The sequence below is a fragment of the Macrobrachium rosenbergii genome, chromosome 44, assembly GCF_040412425.1.
Source record: "Macrobrachium rosenbergii isolate ZJJX-2024 chromosome 44, ASM4041242v1, whole genome shotgun sequence".
Taxonomy (NCBI): Eukaryota; Metazoa; Arthropoda; class Malacostraca; order Decapoda; family Palaemonidae; genus Macrobrachium; species Macrobrachium rosenbergii.
Genome location: NC_089784.1, coordinates 19,183,004 through 19,205,732, shown reverse-complemented (window position 1 = coordinate 19,205,732; position 22,729 = coordinate 19,183,004). Strand labels below are relative to the sequence as shown.

Sequence of the window (22,729 nt, the reverse complement as noted above, 5' to 3'; positions counted from 1 at the left end):
TTTTGGAAAAATGGTAACTGATAAAAATGTCAAGCAAGAAGTGGCAAACGAGACCAATACATGTCAATAAAATTGCATTGTAGAAAATCATAAAATACTACAAAAAAGAGCACCAAAATAACTAAATAGCAAGTAATGATTGTCATGCCGTAAATAAAAAGCTGACGCACAGATTCGCTGAATCAGTTTTAAAATGAATACGTAAATAAAAAAAATAAACCCAAACAGCCTATAAACATGGCAAGTACCCTAAAAATAAACATACCACAACTCACGAAAGGGCAAGTTTATGACTGCACCCCAAATTATGTGATATTATAAGATAATTACGGGACATAAAACGTAACTTCATTCAAGTTCGACCACTTACAACTTGAACAAGCTTCCATGGCGGGGTACTGCCTCATTATATTACCTGGTCTATATCTGAAGGTGTAATAATGAACACTTGCGGTGATAGAATTATGGTACATCTTTCACCTAAGCGTCTGTGATTTAATATATACTCAGTAACTCAGAAAGAATCTGTTACCCGAATAGCAACAGAGACAGAGAGATAGAGAAGGCTGATTTGGGGCTGCTTTTTATTTTTCATAACTGGAATGTTGGACTAGGCAGCAGCAGCAGCAGCAGAGAGAGAGAGAGAGAGAGAGAGAGAGAGAGAGAGAGAGAGAGAGAGAGAGAGAGAGAGAGGTGATTTGGGGTTGGTTTTTACTTTTCATAACTAGAATGCTGAACTGCACAGTGTCAGAGAGAGAGAGAGAGAGAGAGAGAGAGAGAGAGAGAGAGAGAGAGAGAGAGAGAGGTGTAAACGTGTCACTGCATAATACAACTAATCACTTATAAATTTTATTCAATCTTCCTGTGCACTCAAGCAAATGTAAGGATAGACACTAGTAATTCCCGCTGACAATTATAAATGATTGAAGCTGACAAATTAGAGAAAAATGTTTGGAAGAGAATTCCAAAGGCGACAATAATGTATGATTAAAAAAAACTTCCAAGGTTAACAAATATTTTAGAAAACTATAAACACTGGAAAATTATTCTCAACTGATAAATAAAATTAAAAAGACTAGAAGAACACATTTACGTATAAAATAAGCAAAGACTGCATGATGATTCTTAATAGTGAGATCAAGAACAAGTGGAAGAAAATAGAGAACTTGCAAATCAAGTTCCCAGCAACCGTATTCAACGCGACCACAACGACATAAATATATCTCCTCGACCTTTGAGGAACGAGCATCGCTTTTAACACGGAATTACGATGCGTAACTGTAAATCTTAATAAATCTAATCTCTGGCCTTAAATTACCTGTTCCCTGCTAGGCTGTTGCTAACTTTAAACGTTAAGGCACTCGAAAAAAAAAGTTTATCAACAGACTAAGAACTCAAATACAAATTAATTCAAAAGATGATGCCATGAGGTTTCTTTAAAATTTCTAGCAAATTCGATGACACGGATAAATATCTCTCTTCGTGATTCTTTTTAGCTGCCAACCTGTTCTTAACGCATAAAAACCCAAATGATTTAAAAAGGAACATATTTACCCTTTGGGAAAAAAGACGCAATGATTTCAATACTCTCAACGACGGACAAGTGGCAGAGGAATGTCATTTTGAATGCAAAAACTAAAACTAAACATTAGAGAGAGAGAGAGAGAGAGAGAGAGAGAGAGAGGGTAATGATGGAAGAAGAATGAGGATTAGTGAAGGAGCACAAACCTCTTGGAATGCTTTTAATCTTGCGGGTCATAAACATTGTTTGGGCTGCTTTTTGCGCGGCGATTGTTTCTGCAATCTTTGCTCCCTCACCTCAAACGCTCATTACTCGCTTTTTTTTTTTTTATTTTGCCTTCCAAAAGAGGAAGTATTTTCGTTAAGCGTTAATAAGGGTAATATATATTATATTGCTGAATACAAAGGGTCTACTTAATGTGTGTGTGTGTGTGTGTGTGTGTGAGAGAGAGAGAGAGAGAGAGAGAGACAATAATTTATCCAGTACACCAAAGCGTGTGTGTGTGTGTGAGAGAGAGAGAGAGAAAGAAAGAAAGAAAGAGAAAGAGAGAGAGAGAGAGAGAGAGAGAGAGAGAGAGAGAGAGAGAGAGAGAGAGAGAGAGATCAAAGCCTCCAAATTTTCTTCTTTTCCTCTCGTACAAAGAGAGAGAGATTTTCTTATAATTATCCAGTACACCAAAGTGAGAGAGAGAGAGAGAGAGAGAGAGAGAGAGAGAGAAGAGAGAGAGAGAGAGCTTATCATTTCTATTCCCTAAAATTTTCTTATAATTTTTCCTGTAGTGCAAGAGAGAGAGAGAGAGAGAGAGAGAGAGAGAGAGAGAGAGAGAGAGAGAGAGAGAGATAATTATTCATAATTCTCCCAAACCTTTATTGTCTCTTCCTCTGCCCTCTCTTTGATCTCCAACTGTCTCTCAAATGTCAGTCGTCAGTGCTTTCCCCCAAAAAAGATGTCATATCTATCCTAAGTATTTGATTGGCAGAGCATCAAGCGTCATATAACAGCAAGGATTATGCCCTACGCTTAATGACCGGAATTTTTAACCTTTCCTGTAATTGCCCACGTCATAAATCTGTGAGTCAGGACAACCCTCAGTAGGAACACGATAAGAACGCAGATAAATTGATCTCCTGGGTTTCTTCTAAAAGAAATTTATTCGCAAGTTTTCAGATTTTATTGAAGGATTTTTCTTTCAACCATACGCACTAACTGGCGAAGGAGTGGAAAGACTTATGTCCTGTGATGATTTATAAAAAATATGTTTGTTTCTCAGTATTTGTTGGCAACGAATTTTCCTTGGCTCCATTCGGTTCTAACTTTAGCCACATGGGACATCGGAGAAACTGAGCATCACAAAAACCTACCTTGTAACTCGCTGCCCTGAAAAGTAAATAGGGAACTGTTTACAGGAATTCTTACCTCTTTTCAACTTAAGAGAGCCCCCCCTTTCGGAAACCTCACGGAGAGTGGACAAGGGGATGGGGACCTATTAACGAAAACCGGTTTGCGATCCACCTATGTAAAACAAGAGGGAAAATGTTCCCTTAATTTAAAATCCCTGGATATGGAAGCACCTCCGCCATGTTTTCCAGGAGCCACCACCTTTGTTTTTCTACTTTTTTCGTCGGGTTACCGCATTCTGCCCATCGGCCGAGGCCGTGGCAACGCCATTAACTTCATCAGGCAGATCATAAAGAGGATATATGAATATCATATTCGTCGTAAACAGTAATCACCCCATCCTGAGACTGTTTAACAATCCATGATAAAAGTTTCGCTTTATGCCTGTTAAAAAGCATTAAATCTCCATTAGACGGGCACAGAGCCTCAGCGCGCAATGCGAGATTGGGAGGTCTCAAGCCCTAAGTAGAGTAACGCGAAGTTTCTTCACCTTCACACAAAGGGGAGGGGACCCATCAGCATCGCCTGGGCGTAACTCAGCCGCAGATATTGCATTACCGATGATATGGTCGTCAGTCTATGGCTTATCGGCGCTATTATGAAACCTTACCACTTCTTCTTCTTTTTTTTTTTTCCTTCAAATGCAAGACAGCTGGGCGTGATAAAATCATGGCAGACTCCGCTGCATTTTATCAGCAGCGATGATAGATGCTGAGTGTTATCAAGAATGTCATGTTCAGCTGTTTACGTAGACTGCAAAGCTAAATCGAGTTATGAAGAGGAAATGATCTTGAATAAACACCTGCCATAAGTCAAGGTTTGTTTTCTGGGGCTATCTCTGCTTTAATTACTGATATCTTTCTGCTAATGGACGAAACTGCTCCCGTGCTTCTTTTGCATTTATCAAGTCCGAGAATGTGTAAAGAGAATAGTTCTAATTCCTGCCCCCTCTCAGTTCATTCGTTCTTTAAAGAGAGAGAGAGAGAGAGAGAGAGAGAGAGAGAGAGAGAGTTTATTGTGATTACAGTGTTCGAGCCTTTATAAAGGAAGGCATGGAGCAGATATAAGAGAACGTTAAAGAAAAATTAGGGAAAATAGGAGAAATCAGAGACTGACGCAAATGTCAATAAGATAATAAATAAACAAGATAATAAACAAATAAATATATGAAATTTAGAATATGAAATAAAGTAAAAAAAAATAAGATAAAATAAATATTTAAGTAAATTAGCTAAGTAAAATAAATCAATACACAGCATAATAAAAAAAAATAAATGAAATAACTCGCGGTACTTAATATTAGCCTAGTTATGTGAAGGAGAAAGAGCAGATATTGCACTGCTACCAATGATCACTGGACGAAAAAGAAAATTTAGATTAATCTAATAAAATATTCATCAAGGCACGCGAGGACCACAAAGCTACCTTCCATACCTCGTAAATACAGAATTACTCTTTTTATCCTCTTGGCACCGAGTTAGCAAATCATCCATTTAATGTAACAAACACGACCGATAACGAGCAAGGCATCTCAAGGAGTTGGACTGATAAACGAATGCGGACAATTGGCCCCCCTGCAAGCGACGCCCTCTTATCACCAACCTCCCCCCAACCCCCCTCCCCCGTCAATGGCCTTGGGACGTTGCTGCAGCATCACCGGAGTTCAATCAATGACGTCGACGGCGCAACAATGAGGCAGTAAAGTCATTCGAAACTTATATATGCTTTTTTTTCAGGGAATCATCTTTTCCAGTTTTTATAACCTCCGTCTCCTGCCTGTACGTGACGTCTGCTCAAGTCCTCTAAATGTCCTTTCCTACCTGTTACTCTCATCTTCCTTCGTCTTTTTGTTCTGGTAATTATTGAATATTTGCGATTTCTTGGCGAAATCACATATACAAAACTGAAATCCGTTTTATCTTGCATACCCAATAACTCGGTAGGGGTAGTGACCTGTTTATAGTTCACAAACGTCTGTCTGTCGTACACCACCCGTCTGTCATTACAGATCCATCTAGCTAATTACCTTTATCAGATACTTGACTTGTTTCATATCTAATACCTTCCCCGATCTTACTGACCCATATCTGTAACACTCAGTACAATTCTTCCTCGTTTTTTCCTAGTAATACTTTCTTTTCGTCTGAAGTTCGGCGATTTTACAAGAGAGAGAGAGAGAGAGAGAGAGAGAGAGAGAGAGAGAGAGAGAGAGAGAGAGAGAGAGAGAGAGAGAGAGAGAGAGGTTCGTGGCATTAGGAAATGATTAAGATTACTGAGAGAGAGAGAGAGAGAGAGAGAGAGAGAGAGAGAGAGAGAGAGAGAGAGAGAGAGAGAGAGAGAGAGACCCATGCCACTAGGATACGATTAAGATTACTGAGAGAGAAAGAGAGAGAGAGATCCCTAACATTTGGAAACGATTAAGATCCTCAATTCATTGGAAATTATTCATAATTCTTTCAAAAGACCCTACATGCAAGCAGCTTACACGTACTGAAAGCTAGCAATGGCAAATAAGATCCTATCAATACAAGGAAAAAGTAATTACTACAGTCTTCAAGTCGAGGTCTTCACATATCCCCATGTATCATTCCCTTTATCTAATCATCTGGATGTCTCTAAGCCACATTGAATGGATTATAAAGTATATTTGGAGCTATTAAGATGCAGGGCTGGAGTGGGTATTAGCGAGTAATGCCTTGTTTAATGGAATTAATTTCCCCGGGAATGTCAAATATTTTACTACGTCGGGGGCTCCGGGTTTCACTGTTATTATGTTTGCAACAAACTGGTTTTGTCGTGTACATAATTGGGAGCTATAATTTATCATTTTTACCCTTTCATTATTATCATCTATTGACTTACGCACTTCGTCGTTCAGTCTTTTTTGTTTTAAGTGCTATTTCTAGTTAGTGAAGAAGTAATTTTAACTGTGAAGGTTTGTGTTCTTCATCGTTTGTTTCTAATTACTATTTTTACGTCTGAAGTTCGGCGATTTTACAAGAGAGAGAGAGAGAGAGAGAGAGAGATCTACCAGGAAGTGATAAAGTAAAGCATGAACAAGAAAAAAAAGTAAAAACACGAAAACTTTGGGAATAGTACAGAAAAAGAGAAATACCAAATGGAGTTCAAGAAGACTATAAAGAGTCTGATCTCTCTTGAGAATCTAATGGGAAAGTCATCGGTGAAAAAGTACGCATTAAAATATTCTGTTTGGGGTGAAGAAATAAATCACCGTGGAGTCCTGGATAAGGTAGACAAAGTTGTAAAATACAATGAATCATCTTGAGTTCTTGCACATATTTGTTGCTTGTTTGTCACTACTGCACAGATTGCATAGGTTGGGGGTGTGCTGGCTTCCTTACTGATTTGACCTAGTGCCAAATTAGATAACTATGGTTTCCCCCTTTCCGGTCTTAACTCAGAGCTGTCCCAACTACAGCAACAACAGGAATATATATATATATATATATATATATATATATATATATATATATATATATATATATATATATATATATATATATATATATAGAGATAGATAGATAGATAGATAGATAGATAGATAGATAGATAGATCATAGATAGATAGATAGATAGATAGATAGATAGATAGATAGATAGATAAATAGATAGATAAAGATATAGATTTATATATATATATATATATATATATATATATATATATATATATATATATATATATTTATATATATACATATATATATCTACATATATATATATACAGGTATATATATATGTTTGTGTGTGTGTGTGTGTGTGTGTGTGTAGCCTATATATGGGCGCGCATTTGCGAGTGTGCACTCGCGAGTGTCTGTGTACCGAAGATAGCCCACATCAACATATGCTATGAAAACGCACTACGAATATATTTCAGACGTTACACTACACCTCTCTACTAAGTTAATATAATGATACAAGGCTATACATACAAAGACCCCTCACCTTTACCAGATGCGAATGCAATAGTACTAACCACAGTGGCCTCTTAGCTTCTCGAATTCTTCACATGTTTTGGATACTCTTGTCACTACAAAGCCTCAGATCCAAATGTAAGATATATGAAGACATTCTAACGACCGTAGCAAGATTCGAACCCACTTCCAGAATATTAGAGCGAATATTAGACCTACCTTACCACGAGACGCGGGGTAAGATCTCGTGGTCTGGTTGATTGAGAGAACACACCCACATATATACTGTATAATATATACATATATATAATATATACATATATATATATATATATATATATATATATATATATATATATATATATCTTATGCTTCTTCCAGAACCTCTATGTTTAACATCACCTCACAAGCAAGAGACAAGAGTTCGATCCCAAAGAAAGAAAGGTGTTAGAGCCTGTTTCTTGAAAAATTTGTTGAGTTCCCGTTTGAACAGTGGGATATATATCGCGTGGTTGGTTAACTGTGGTATACAACAGCCAGGAAAGAAAAGAAGATTTCTGAGAAAATTAATATTAAAACGATGTATTAAAAAGCCGTAAAATGATACATGACAAATAAATACTGTACTAAAAAGCCTTAAACTTCAGAAACTGCCCCCCAGAAGAGGCTGGGAATGGAGACAACTAGAAAATGTTTATTTAAAGTTTTTATATGAAAATCAACGGATAAATTGGAACAATTGAAGACAATAGTAATTATGCAGGTGCAATTTTCCAATAAAAAAGGGGGTTAAATCTTATCAAGTGAGACAATTACTAATAAAAGATAAAAAAGTGAGACAATTTCACCTCATTTGAGTTGCAAAGTCAACATATTGTACAATGCAATAACATGACTGAGATTATGGATCAGTATTTGATACAGCAAAATTTATCTTGAAACATATATTTATGTTGAGGTTCATCATCTTGTTCAAGAAAAGTCACTTTTCCTGATTTTCATGAATTTCTGTGGACGTTCGAGATAACATCTCTACGGACTTCGCCTCGCTCGTTCCGTGGACCTTAATAAGCAGTTTCCAAGTATAACTCTTAAAATCTTTAGGAAATCAGATACCAAATTGCCAGTCAAGAGAGGCAAAAGGAAATGCATAATTTTGCTCCGCGAGTAACTGAATCCAAAACTACGAGTGACCTTGTCAAAAGCCCTTGCAACGCCAGTTCACTATACTACCCAACCCTTTAGTTCCTGAAGTTGCAAACAAAAACCAGTTTATCGAATCCTGTTCCCATTCTTTTTTTTTCAAAAACTTTATCTTGACGATTTCATCTCCAGAGAGGGGAAAAAATCTATTACAGATGCGCCTAAGTGATTTTTAAGGGAGACTGAAGAATACTGTGCTAAAATGAACATCCCAGGGATGGACAGAGGACAAAAAGGGGAGGGGTAATGTCAGGTATACGTTGAGAGGGAGAGAAGGAGTGGCTGTTCACTGGAGGTCTGGGGAAACTTGGAAGAAGGGGTCAGAGAGAAGACTGGGGAATACTGGGGATGGGGCATGAAAATAGTAGGGGGGGATGAGGGGGAGGGGGTGCGTGAGTCAGGGAGAGAGGAGAGCAAGAAAGGGGTACACGGAGGAGCCGGCTGCTAATCCTTCTTTCCAGTTTGTCTGATGAGTCAGCTTACACTAATGGAGAGAGAGAGAGAGAGAGAGAGAGAGAGAGAGAGAGAGAGAGAGAGAGAGAGACTGTAGGAGGAAGATGCACTGGCACAAACATTTCTGGAAAGTTATTCCGGGCGACTGGAAAATTCCACCTCCTCCTACTCCTCTTCCAGGTTCCTCCTCCTCTTCCAGGTTCCTCCTCCTCTTCCAGTCCTCCTCCTCCTCCTCCTCCTCCTCCTCCTCCTCCTCCTCCTCCTCCTCCTCCTCTTTCCAGTCCCTTTCAGTCTCCTGGAATGTTCCACTCCGTCCGTCTGACGCCACGCAGCGTTCATTCATCGCAAGCAAGGTGTATATATAAAACCTTGATCGCAACCACACCAATTCTTTCCTTCGATTCTCCCTTGTGATTGAGAGGCTCAAACGCAGTGGCCGAAACATGGATCAAATGATCTGGCTTCCTTGATGACCGACTCGGCGTCGTTGAAGCCTGTGAGAGCGTGAAAATTGTTGTCTTTATAATTCGCTACCAGATGTGACTTGACATCAAACCACATCCTGAATAAGTAGTTTTGGTGGTTAACTTGAAGGCAAATAAATTTTAAACATACTCGTAGCTGAGTTCTTCTTCCAACAAAATTATATAAATAATGAAACAGTAAAACCAGAGAATACGTTAGAAAAGAAATATTTAAGAATAGTTTTAGAAAGATTAATGACATTGCATTTCCGCAAATAAAAGAGAGACTTCAAAACCAAGTTGTCCAAGAGACCACCAGGAGAACAGGCCAACGAGAAATTCCAGCTCACTCCAAGACTTAAAATATTAATTTAGAGGAAAGGGTGTGTAGTTTGAACAATTGCTCATTAGCCGTCAGCTTCAGCTACAGTGATCTTCGGAAAAAAAGGACATTTTAAAAGTTTCTACAAGCTATGTATTTATTAAAAAGCTCTGCATTTACAAGGAACTGGAGCTACCTGTGCCTGCTTTCTAATACAGAACAGCAGTGCACTGGAACTTGTGGACGTGAGTGGTGGCACATCAAACTCACTTAACCCGGCGCCCCCCAAACCCCCTCCCCAAACTCACTTAACTCGCCCCAACCCCTCCCCAAATCCGTCTGAGACTTCCCTCGAGCAACAATGCAACATAGCCTAAGGACACAACCCTGGGAACTCCGTTATAGTTGCATATCATTAATGTGCTTGGCAGACAACTTGTTTATAAATAAGACCCAGAGAAATGCGACCGGTGAAAGCAAAATGGCTGGCGCACACAAAAGGGGAAACTTATGTGTACGTTCTCAGAGATAAAGCATTATGTCTCCATAATTAACGATGGCGATACGCAGCGTCACATCATTTGCCAACAGCCTTAAGTTACGTCTGATTTACAAGTGCAATGCTATTATTCTACAGGTACTCCTTCGTGGGTAATCATTCTTATGTTCTCTCTCTCGTTCCCAATCACCGTACTATCCATTCATTATACAAGTAACATTTACGCAATGGGCGTAGCGTTTTCGTTGCAATCATCCTTCATTAACACAAGTTCCTGTCCTCGCAAGAGGCAACAGAAAGACAGAAAGCCTTCATGACCTCGAGGTGTTAACGGGGACTTCAGACCTGCATAATATAAAGGACGGCAAGGAGAAGGTAGATGACAGATTAAACGGAAAATCTATTATTAGAACTCATGTCAGAGATGGACTGCCAGATAGAAAGACTGACGAAGAGAGGGGGAGAAAGAGAGAGAGAGAGAGAGAGAGAGAGCTGCCACTTGCACAGTCAAGAAAATGTTAATGACTTGATCTCAAAAGATCCTGTTTGATGTAGACACGTCTTCCAAACGAAGCAAATGCCCATAAATAAATCAGAAGAGTACCGAATCACTTGAACGTATAATTGAAACGACCATCCCAAAATAGCTGATTAGACTTTGATCTTTCAACATCGACTGTTCAAGGAAGAAATTAACTCTGATAATGAACGCAGTTACAATGCAACTCTCTGAATGAAAAAGAAGTGATACCTTTGTTCAACGAAAGGTCGAAAGGTCTTTGGCAGACAGAAAAGACATGTCATGCGCTTAGTGATTCAAGAATACATTTGCTTACAACATGCGTGTTCACACAACACTCCCATGCACATACACAGACACATATATATTATATACATATATAAATGTGTGTGTCTGTGTGTACGTATAAATATGTATATATATATATGTGTGTATCAGTACACTGGTGAACTGAGCATTTATAACAAGCTATATAACAAACTTGAAATTCAACCTTTCGTTCTTCACAGATACGTAGAAATTTTCACGTAAATTTTTTCACGGAGTCTTTCTAGACTTAAATTGTTTACGAGACATAAGTTTTATTATGCGCTCTACAACATTTGCTCTTCTCACGAAACCAATGAGTACACATGAAACTACAAAGTATGATCTAAAGGTTTTGCTCTTCTAATGAAACCAGACAGCAAGAACGTTTTGCTCCTCTCATAAAACCATAAAGCAACTAAGATCATAAAGCATTTGCTCTTCTCATGAAACCGAGAGCAAATACGATCTAAAGCATTTGTTCTTCTCATGAAACAAGAGAGCAAATACCGTCTAAGGTATCTGAAACCACAGGGTGAGTACGAGCTATGACATACATATATATATATATATATATATATATATATATATATATATATATATATATATATATATATATATCTATATACATATATATATATATATATATATATATATATATATATATATATATATATATATATATATATATATATATGTGTGTGTGTGTGTGTGTGTGTGTGTGTGTATAATAACAGTGCAAAGTACGATCTAATCCATTAGTTCTTCACATGAAACCATAGAGTAAGTACGATCTAAGACACTTGATCTTCTCATGAAACCGAGAGCAAGTATGATCTAAGGCCTCTGTTCTTACAAAACCGTGGAGAAAGTACGATCTAAGGCATTTACGGACACGAGTTCCCGGGAGCAAATAGGACTGGCAAGACTTTTACAGCGGTTGTTCTGGTGTCTTTCACCTTGGGAGTTTCATTTGACAGTATCTGCCTTTGATCGAGTTCGTTACGTGAAATGCGGCGGTAACGAATGTTTCATTGGTTTCATTACGAAAAGTCTTCATTGGAGATAAGTGCAAAGAGAACAGTAACCATCTGCAATTCTGAATGAAACCAAAAAAAATGAATAAATAAAACAATGACCATTTATCATTCTATCGTTTAAATGAATATTCTGAAAATGCACGCTCAGATATTTTTGATTAGTTGAAATCAAAATGCTACTTGCCATCAAATCCTAACCCTTGAAATACACAGAATATATCTGTGGGTGTTGAACAAAAATGCTACTTCTTATTCAAATTTCTGTTCAAATGTAACCGCACCACAGAAACTAGAACCATCAATAACATACAATATGACACATGAACACACCAGTGTGATCGTTAAATAGATAGGAGTCGAGTATTCCAAAGTGAAGAGAGAGAGAGAGAGAGAGAGAGACTCCACCACTGCCAAATGACATGACCAATGACACATGTCATCATTTTACAACAATATGGTAGGTATGACTCATGAGTTCTCAGACATATCAGCCAAATCATCTCCATGGTCTCAATTTGCGAGCCTCGAATTCTTTGCACATACCACGCACGGGACTTACTTTCAACATCACCTTCCACTTCCTGTTGCACTACAGAAGGAAGGACGGTCATCAGCAGTTTCTTGAAAGCGTACGGCCTTTTTTCTCTCTCTCTTTTTTTTTTTTTTTTTTTGTCATCGTCTGGGCATTCCTCAAGGTTACGCTCCGCAGTTGCTCCGTCCTGCGCTACTTTGCTCTCTGCGAAGTCACATAAATTGTAATTTCCTCGTTCTGAATGCTGTTATATCCGCCGCAGAGGTGTGTTTTTGTCATTAATTTGATTTGATTTCATGATCTGATGTTATGAAATTTAAACTGTCAAGCCAAGCACTGGGCCACTTTTGTCGTAAATAAACACAGCGGAATCTATATTCATAACTATACTTTATCAAGATTTTCTCGAGTCCCTTAATGTAATTTTCAGGTATGCATTTTTCTTCTTGTGTGCCCTCTACTCTGTCCTTTTATTTTTTTCTTCAAGAGAGTACCCCAGCATTCCTTGATCATCTGAATCGCAAGTTTCTTTTTTCTTTATCGTCAGGCATTCGTTCGCTGGCAGTAGAAATTTTATCGTTTCCTTGAACGCATAAAGCCTTCTCGGTATCTTTTTTTTTTTTTTTGTAATGAGGTGAGGATGGGTCAGTGTCTTCAAAGCAATTTCCTTTCATTGTCACTTTTATCTCGCTCTCCCTAAACCGTTCATTCCTCTATTTTCATTATAGTTCGCTTCCTTACCCAAATATTTTCATCTTTTTTTCTGTTTCGTATCTTAGGATAAATTTCGACTCCTCTTTTAAGTAGACACTCTACCTTATATTACCTCTCTCTCTCTCTCTCTCTCTCTCTCTCTCTCTCTTTCTCTCTCTCCCCCCCACCAAATTCCCAAGGTCACCTAGTGGGGATGCATTGACCAAAAAGGGTTGTGTCGTTGTACCGTTTCCGTTGTCTCGACTCTCCGCCTCCGGACACAACTGAGCCCTGTCGGTGTTGGGTTTTAATTGGAAGTGGAGGAATCCAGAGGCAGTCTCTCTCTCTCTCTCTCTCTCTCTCTCTCTCTCTCTCTCTCTCTCTCTCTCTCTCTCTCTCTCTCTTATTCTTCAGACTTTCAAATGCTTCCATTCTGGACAAATCAAACCGAGGTTTTCAATTGTTTAAGAACCCAGGCTCGAAGTGTAGATACAGATTCGAAGGTCACAAGCCGCAAGGGCCAACATTAAAAGAAAATCAGTTGCTTGGAGAGAGAGAGAGAGAGAGAGAGAGAGAGAGAGAGAGAGAGAGAGAGAGAGAGAGAGAGAGAGAGAGAGGGCGGGGGCTGGGGACACTCTCCAGAAGACAACAGAGGAGAAATGAAAGCTTCCTATTCTAATTTCTGTGGTAATTTGATGAATATCATTCATTTATTACTACATTATATTACACTGCATTATAATGGAAATCAAGTGCACTTCCCGTCAACGAATCGACAGACCTCCTTTCAAGCTTTGAAAGTAATACCGTGGATTTCAGGGGATGTAATGAATACACATAATTACTGGACTCTTCCTATATGGCACATCTGTCTTGTCAATCAGCTAAAAATCTATATTTCAAAAATTTGTTTTCATCACACAGTTTACACGTGTGTAAGTACGTTTATAATTTCCAGTTTTAATGCCAATAGAATTTTATAACTTAAAACTGTACGTTTGTATGTATGTATGAATGTATGTTAACACTGAGACTATAAGGCCAACGAATATCAGAAAGCTGAAGAATAGTCTGAGAGATAAATTTCCATAACGATTTTCGTATCCACAACAATCCTACACCCGTGAATTCCACTAACTGACATTAAACCCCCCTTTTTCATTATAAACATTCCTATCCTGCACCTATAGGGTATCCATCCTATACCCCCATCCCTTTTAAATCAGTTTAGCACGAAACACTGTTCCGGCTAATCGTACTTTACGACTGGTGAAACAAACCCAGCAAGCCTTTTTTCCATTACTGAAGCGTGGTTGCCACACACAGGCGCCCCCAAATCTGACTTATCCCCGAACCTACGGCCATAGAAACCGACATCATATTCATTAGCGAACCGGTTCCTCCCTAACGCAGATGTCATCAGGAAAACCACCCATCATTCGGCGGTGCTAAATACCTCTTGTCGCTGGTCGTCTATTAATGCGGTTCCTATGTTTATGGGTCCTGTGTATATGGTTCCTTTGTATATGGGCAAGACGTGGCTCTTCTGCTTTTGGGTACTTAGCCCGGGCTTTGAATGTCTGTAAAGGGGGGTTATATATTTCTCATTCGTCGCAGGTTGAAGCCCGTCGTATTTTCAAAACACTATTCATCTTTTTTTTTAGCTGTTTTTTGCTTAGTTTATTGATGAACAACTCAAGCTTTATTACATATTATCTTTCTATTATTTGTTTTGTCTATTTGTTTTTTTTTTTTTTTTACATTTTTCATACCGTGTTTTGCTGAAGTTTTCTAGACAAATCGACTGAAGATTAACCTGTTGTGTAAAGCCGATTATTATTTAACCGTGTAATTTCAAGCATTTTCAAGGATTACTACCCCTCAACCTTATGTATTCTTTCGATAACCATAAGACAAATCTGGTGAAGAGACTACATACTCATGTTATAACTCTATTGCAATAAACTACCGAAGTGAAAATTAAATCAAGAAACATTTTTAATGGCAGACTAACAGTTTCTAAATTTGGTATTTTTTTTATTCCGAAGACTTATGTTAAATCCAGCTCAAAGTACTAATTTACCCGGCATACTCTCTCTCTCTCTCTCTCTCTCTCTCTCTCTCTCTCTCTCTCTCTCTCTCTCTCCCAGTATTCGTTTTTCCACAATCTCAAATAACCAAGTCAATGACGTCAGGTAAGACGTGGATTCTTCCCACCTCGTCTTTGCTATCTGTTTATTTTGTTCTCTGCAGTGGAAAATAAACAATCGTGAGACTGGTTCTTTCTTTCAGCACACAGGCAGCCGCTGGACATCCACTGCGCATGACCGTTAGCCTGTCTGTCCCCTGAGGGTTGTTTGCTGACATTTAATTCTTATCCTGTCAATTTTGCATTCGATTGAGCCGGGAATCTTGCAGAATCTTCTTCTGTTCATATTTTAGCGAAACATATTTTCCTTTGCTGATAAGAAGTTCTTCGATGACTAGCTGTTCTGCATGCACGTCAGTGTACATACTCATTTATAAATCTTTATTTCCCAGACGGGTAGCTGGAGCTCCTTGCACGAAGAGATTGATTTTTAGTTAACACATAATCAATATTAGCTTCCTAAGAGTTAATATTTATCTTTGTACCAGTGCACACCTTTCCGTTAGTTTTATACGTATTTATACATACACACACAAACACACACACACACACACACACACACACACACATATATATATATATATATATATATATATATATATATATATATATATATATATATATATATATATATATATATATATATATTATATATATAATAATAATCAGTTTTGGGTACCTAAAAATTCGGCCGAATATCAACCCCTGTTAATTTCAGGCAGCTAAAGTCGAAAGAAAAAATAACCTGTGTTTGCTTAATTTGTAATAATTAAGTAATGAATACACATTCATTGCTCTACTTTCATCATACATATAAACATACAGAAATACACGAACACACACACACACACATATATATATATATATATATATATATATATATATATATATATATACATATATATATATATAGAGAGAGAGAGAGAGAGAGAGAGAGAGAGAGACAGACAGACAGACAGAGGGGGGGAAGTAGGGAGGGGGTCTAGACGGGAAAGATTTGAAAGTCATTAATGACGCGAAGCTAAGTTTCACTTGACATTACTGCTAGAAATATTCAAAATGCCAAAAACATGCATTACTTAACCATACGAAATCGAGTCATATTTTTCAGCAATAAAAGATTACCATTTTGAATCGAAATCAAATGCGAAGAATTACAATCTATGTTTAAGATTTTTTACTGAAATATTTGTGCAGCAATATTTAAAGATACTGATTACGTTTACAACATGAAATGTTATGCTACCCGAAATTACAACCCAAAATTGTAAGTACGCAGAATAAATCCGGTAATCTCTTGAAAATTTAATAAATTTTTAAACACACTCAGATATTGCAATCAAAAGTGTACTTTAATAAGAAAACTTGAACTTGGAACCCATATCCCCGTTTACTGAGCTACGAAAGTGAATTACACACTAGCAGTGAAACAAATTCCTTGATAGTAATCGTAACTAAAACGCTAATCGAACAATCGGGTGAAATCTTTCATTCAAATTCCACCAGCGACAAAGAGAATTAGAGTAAAAATTAAGCAACTTCCACCGCCCCATAAGATTCAGCCGTAACAACTTTTACTTGGAGCTGCGCCAGCAGTAACCTAGATGCTGAATTAACCTCGACCGGTTGCAGGCGAAACATCAAATCCCATTTCTCACCGGGACAATACACTAGTGGATACAGGGGGGCGGGGCACCTGGGCACGTGGTCCCCCATGAAAAATAATGACAAAATAATAATATTGAAGATTTAGATAATAATAACATAAATGAGAGATATAAAAATGGGAAAAAATAAAAAATCTACTATAGGAATATATATATATATATATATATATATATATATATATATATATATATATATATATATATATATATATATATATATATATATATATGTGTGTGTGTGTATATTTATATATATATTTATATATATATATATATATATATATATATATATATATATATATATATATGTATATATATATATAAATATATATATATATATATATATATATATGTATGTATATGGGCCCCAATAAAATGTTTCTGGATCCGCTAGTGCGAATAATATATATCTCTCGACAAACATATCGCAAAATAGACAAGTGGGTGTTGAAAAGGGTTGGGGAAAGGCACGAATTGGATTCGAAGGCGGCAAGACTTTGGCCAATACTAATGACTTCTGTCCAATTAGCATTGATTTAAGAGGTGGCCAAACTCGCCGGAATTCGTCTTCGCACAGTTATCCTAGTAAGGAAACCATAAATTATCATTCGTGCTGAAACGGGCTTCCATTATAGTACTAGACTACGGAGCAACAGAAAACGGGTTACGCTCCGCCACCCAGTGGCAGAGTTGAAGCTTGAATGGCATTTTTGTTTGATTTCTTTAGCGGTCTGAACGAATTCTCGTTCTTTCCTTTTTTTTTACCTCAACTGAAATGGCTTTTTTTTTTAATTCTCGTTTTTATACATGAACATAGATTATGTATAAACAAATTAAAAGGGATTACACATACGAGCTTAAAAGGAATACAACGATCACATTCGGAAAAAAGCTTCTATGTCTGCATACCAGAGAGAGAGAGAGAGAGAGTGAGAGAGACCTTCGATGAAATCAGTGGATGCAGTGGAGAGAGAGAGAGAGAGAGAGAGAGAGAGAGAGAGAGAGAGAGAGAGAGAGAGTATAGCACTTTAACGTTAACGCACATATTTTAAACGTATTGCTCCGTAAACGGCCAGAGCCTCATTCTTTATAAACGGACTGATATGTGGACCCAGGAGCTTGCATAATGGAGGGTATCACACTCGGAAGGAAAATCAATAAAAGTAACAAATTACTCCGTAAGCAAGAAACGTAACAAATTACACCGTACAAAAGAAAGGTAACACATTACTCCGTACACATGAAAAGGTAACAGATAACTCCGTACACAGGAAAGGCAACATTTACTACGTAAGCAAGAAACGTAACAAATTACACCGTACAAAAGAAAGGTAACACATTACTCCGTACACATGAAAAGGTAACAGATTACTCCGTACACAGGAAAGGCAAAATTTAATCCATATGCAAGACGGGTATCAAATTACTCCGTACACAAGAAAGTCAACAAATTGCTGTCCACAACAAATGTAACACATTACTCCGTGCACAAGAAAGATAACAAATTAATCCGTACACAAAAAAGGTGGCGTATTACTCCACATTCAAGAAACAGAAGACATAACCCCGTGTGCAACAGAGGAAAGAGATTACTCCGTACGAGTTTTTCTTTTCACTTAGCAATTCATCTAACATTATCGGACTCCTGGCGTGTTGGCCCGCAGGCGTGCATGAGTGCGCCATTTCAGCAGTGCAGTAGCTCTCTCACCTGGATCCTATTGAATGCTACGTGTAAATCACTGCTAAATGAAATAATGGGGAAGAAAATAAGAGTATGAATAACTGGACGGAACGTTGGGATAGCAATAGTGTATTTCAGGGTAGTCTAAAATAAAACATCTAATTACAAAACTTTTTATAATCATGCAAATGCACCACATCTGGCCATCTATCTATCTGTCTATCTATCTATTTATATATCTATATATGTGTGTGTACTTGTATATGTATATATAATATATATATATATATATATATATATACTATATATATATATATATATATATATATATATATATATATATATATATATATATATATACATATACTTACATATATATGTATATATATATATATATATATATATATATATATATATATATATATATATATACAGTATATATATATATATATATATATATGTATATATTTATACAGAGCATGTTGTTTATGAGGAGAGAGAGAGAGAGAGAGAGAGAGAGAGAGAGAGAGAGAGAGAGAGAGAGTATGCAGGATATTCCCAGGCAAGACAAGTATTTTTTTTTATTTTTTTTTTTTACTCGCTGTGATAATTTTCTTCAACCAAAGTTTTACTTTAATCTGAAAGTTACTTACATCTTGGACGCCATATTACAGTACTTCCAGGTATATTTCGAAATAATACCTCGATGAGAGAGAGAGAGAGAGAGAGAGAGAGAGAGAGAGAGAGAGAGAGAGAGAGAGAGAGTTATGCATTGGTTGTCTTGAAAGCTTGATGATTATTTGTTATTTACTTAATCACAGACAGATATCTAAATGCTAATGGATAGAGTATAATAAAAATCTACATTCTACAGAAAATTTAGTAACGGTTAGAACAAAAGTATATAATAAAAACTTGAACGTTAGCGTAAATGCATTCTTACCCCAGCGTTAGTTCTTGAGCAATAACCACAATCCTTACCAGGAACTAACAAACAACTTATCTTGCCGAAAAAAAAACTGTCGTTTATTAAACAGTTAAAGGAAGAACCAGTAGAATAAAAATCAAAATTAATGTTTTTGTTTCCTATCAAACCATAAGAAAATAAAGGCCATTTACATATACACTGACTATGTAAAAGGGTAACTAAAACGCGTATGCGTAACCTATATACGACCTTTGGTACTAAGAAAAGGAAGAATTCAAGATAATTGGTGCTAAATGTTTGAATAATTTACCTACGCGTCGTCCGTTTTCAAAATGTATCGCTCAGAGTAACAGATAACGACATCAGCAAACATTCCGATGCCCTTTTTTATAGTGGGTATTTGTATCCTGAGTATATTCGCGAATACTAAAAGCCGCTTTTCTTAAATCAGATCCTATTGTTTTTAAGAAGAAATCTGAGTTAGAATGCATCAAAATACACACGGAAATACACTCACATTCCCAAAAACATGAATTTATCTGTGTATACTGTTAGTGTACTGTTACGTTTCCATGTGGATTCATTCTGTAATTCGTCTTATATCAATAAAAGTTTGGTCACCTTTTTTTAAACAGTTATTTGCATTAAAAATTCGAAACAGGAAAGAAATCTACACATTTAAAATGAAGGCAAGATAAAACGCTTGTAAAAAGAATACAAAAAGGTTCCCGATCACATGGGAAATAGATTTCAAAAGTGGACGTAAGATCTTAATTCACCTTCGTCCCACCAATGTAACCTTTACGTCTGGTCAAGGCATTTCTCCCCGGTGTCTCAATCCGCCATTTTCTATACCTTTAGATTTCAACTCTCGATCATATTTTGGCCGTCGTCTTTACTAATTCATAGACCGTTTCGAGGGGTAACTAAAGACAAAAACGGCAAGGAAGGTGATGAACTCCAAATACCGATTAGAAAATAAGAAAAGCAAAAAATTTCCCTTTGCAATACTAAAAAAGCAAAAATAAAAAAATCTAGTGTTTAATGATTCCTTCTTATTCATATGATACTTTACAATTAACAAATAATTTCCCTGTGACTTCCAGATATAAGTACGAACGCACAATAACGTCAAGCCGTCGGTTGACTTCCTAAAATACACAAGATGCCCTGACCTTCCACTTTCACTGGACGCCAATTACAAAAATCACACAAAAAATGACTATTCAGTGATTGGTCGAATATATTCACCTCACCTTTTTCGACCCCCAATCCCCAACACCATGAGACCCGGATGGAGAAATTGGCGATCAGATCGTCCCCAATATAAGTTTATTTTTCTCCGAGGAAGAAATAAACAAGAGAACGAAAAACATCTGAATTAATTCTGTACATTACCTTATGCTATTATGAGCAAGCACGCCAGAATGAATCTCTTGTACTTACCTCATGTTGGGCTGAGAAAATCAGCACGACATGCTGAGTCCGAGTGCCGCTGTAAGTCAGCACTAAACTCAGCACTTATCTCATTCAAAAACACTTAATATCACTTCCAACGATTATCACTGGTTAAATGTGGCTTCAGAAGAACTCACCCTTTTTCAACTGTATATCAAATTCAACTTCACTCGGACTGAACAGATATCTTCCTTGTAATTTTTTCAGATTTAGAATTATGGATTTTGTTATGTCAATCACTTATCTTTAATCACAAATTTCGTCTAACGTACGGATGTTCGAATTTGGTTGATGATTTTTTTTCCACAAGGATGCCACCGAAACACGCTCTATAGTTTCCGAATTATTAACAGAATGTGAATTAACCACAATTACCGAATGACATTTTAATTAATCCAAGTAAGGAATATCGAAGCCGTGGTAGGTTTAAGTATCGTCACACTCTATATATATATAAACAATTTTCTGGTCTGCGCTTGTAACTTTTATTGGTGAACTTGCACGCTTGTAAGCACTTTAATCCGGATACAGAAATTCTTTCCAACTTCCAATATTTTCTTCCCTTGCTCTTCCTTTCACAAATGCTGATGTTGAAAAACCAATACAATGCTCTCGGATACGAAAGCTCACGAAAGGAAGAGTGCAGTAGGAGTGCAAAGAGAAGGACGGTGCAGGTATCACGAATGAGGGTTGAGAAGTGACCAACGTACAGTTGTCTCCACCAATGTACTAAAGACACTGCTTCTTCTTCTTGCCGAAGTTGCCGTGGCGGTGGGAACCCAAACCGCCAGGAACGACGCTTTCACTGCCCAGCAGCACAGCACAGCAGCAGCAGCAGCAGCTGCAGCAGTTGTATCAAAACTGCAGCAGTGGTGATGGAAACCTCGACCGAAGATGTTGCAAGCACACGTTCGTCGGAGGGTACTAAGAGGGGCTGTGTACCCTCCGTCAGGTAGGGCGCTGAAACAGTGGGAAGGAGGATGACGGTCTTTCGGGAGCCATGAAGCAGCAGACACCACGTGGAGTTCGCACTTTCCCTGATACCACACAAGGCAGCAAAAGGTCTGTTGTTGTTGTTATCGTTGCAGTTGAGTCGTTTCTCCGTGTGCCCTGCGGTGAAGAGTAGCTTCGAGGTTGAGCTGCAATGGAAGGTCTCAAGTAGAACAGCCACTTCTGATGCCCTAAGCTGACTGATGCCTCGGTGCGGCTACTTCCCTGCCCACCCCAGCGTGATCTGCAACTGGTTGAGTGAGGGCGGCTAGGCGTAAAGTGGGTGTGAGCGCGCGTGTGAGTATATGTGTGCGCGTGTGTTTGTATATGTATGTAAGGTGCCCCAGTGGGCGGGTTGATCAGTGGGCGTGCTGTGCTCCCGGCGAAGGCGCCGACGGATGTATGCCGGGCGAAGAGGGTCGCCGTCGGCCCCGCTTACAGTGCCATCGAGCTCTCAGGTGAGACGTCCCAAAGTCACCCAGATTCGTACGCCCAATGCCCCACTTCTCCCCAAAAAAGATGATGCCCGGACACCGACGAGAAAGTTCAACGGCGAAAAATGCGACCGAAAGAGAAAAATACTTTCAAACTGGGATACTTCAGCCGTGAAAGCCAGTGAGTGAGGTTTACAAAAGCACTTTTGTTTGCTTGGGGCACCGTCCCATTGTTATCATGCGTCCGGCAGGGCAGCCGCTAGATGCCCGGGCCACGTCCCACCCCCTGTGTGACCCGCCCCCATCGACCTTATGATCATTTGAACAGAACACGAGTAACGCACAAACAGCTCACACGCACGTATCGCTGTCATGAGGGTCGGTCATCTTACTCGCACGCACACTTCGGGACGCAAACGGCCACCTAAAATTCGACGGTCTTTCGAAAGGTCATACTGACATGAATTCATGCTTTCGGAGCTCTCATAACCCAAGTCATACTTTGAATGGATTCGAAAAAATAAAGTACAAATAGGTC

General features: G+C 38.1%; 1 protein-coding gene across 2 annotated transcripts in view; it reads right to left on the bottom strand.

Moving 5' to 3' along the window:
- Window positions 1-22,729, bottom strand: part of LOC136829385 (DNA ligase 1-like) — a 658,152-nt gene that overhangs the window by 308,617 nt on the left and 326,806 nt on the right. Inside the window, exon 1 of one of the 2 annotated variants that reach the window (XM_067087863.1) lies at window positions 20,756-22,476. The exons of the other annotated variant lie outside the window; for it this stretch is intronic. The gene's annotated coding sequence lies outside the window, so the exon portion shown is untranslated. Of the gene's footprint in view, window positions 1-20,755; window positions 22,477-22,729 lie in introns of those variants that run through there. 2 annotated transcript variants of the gene reach the window in all.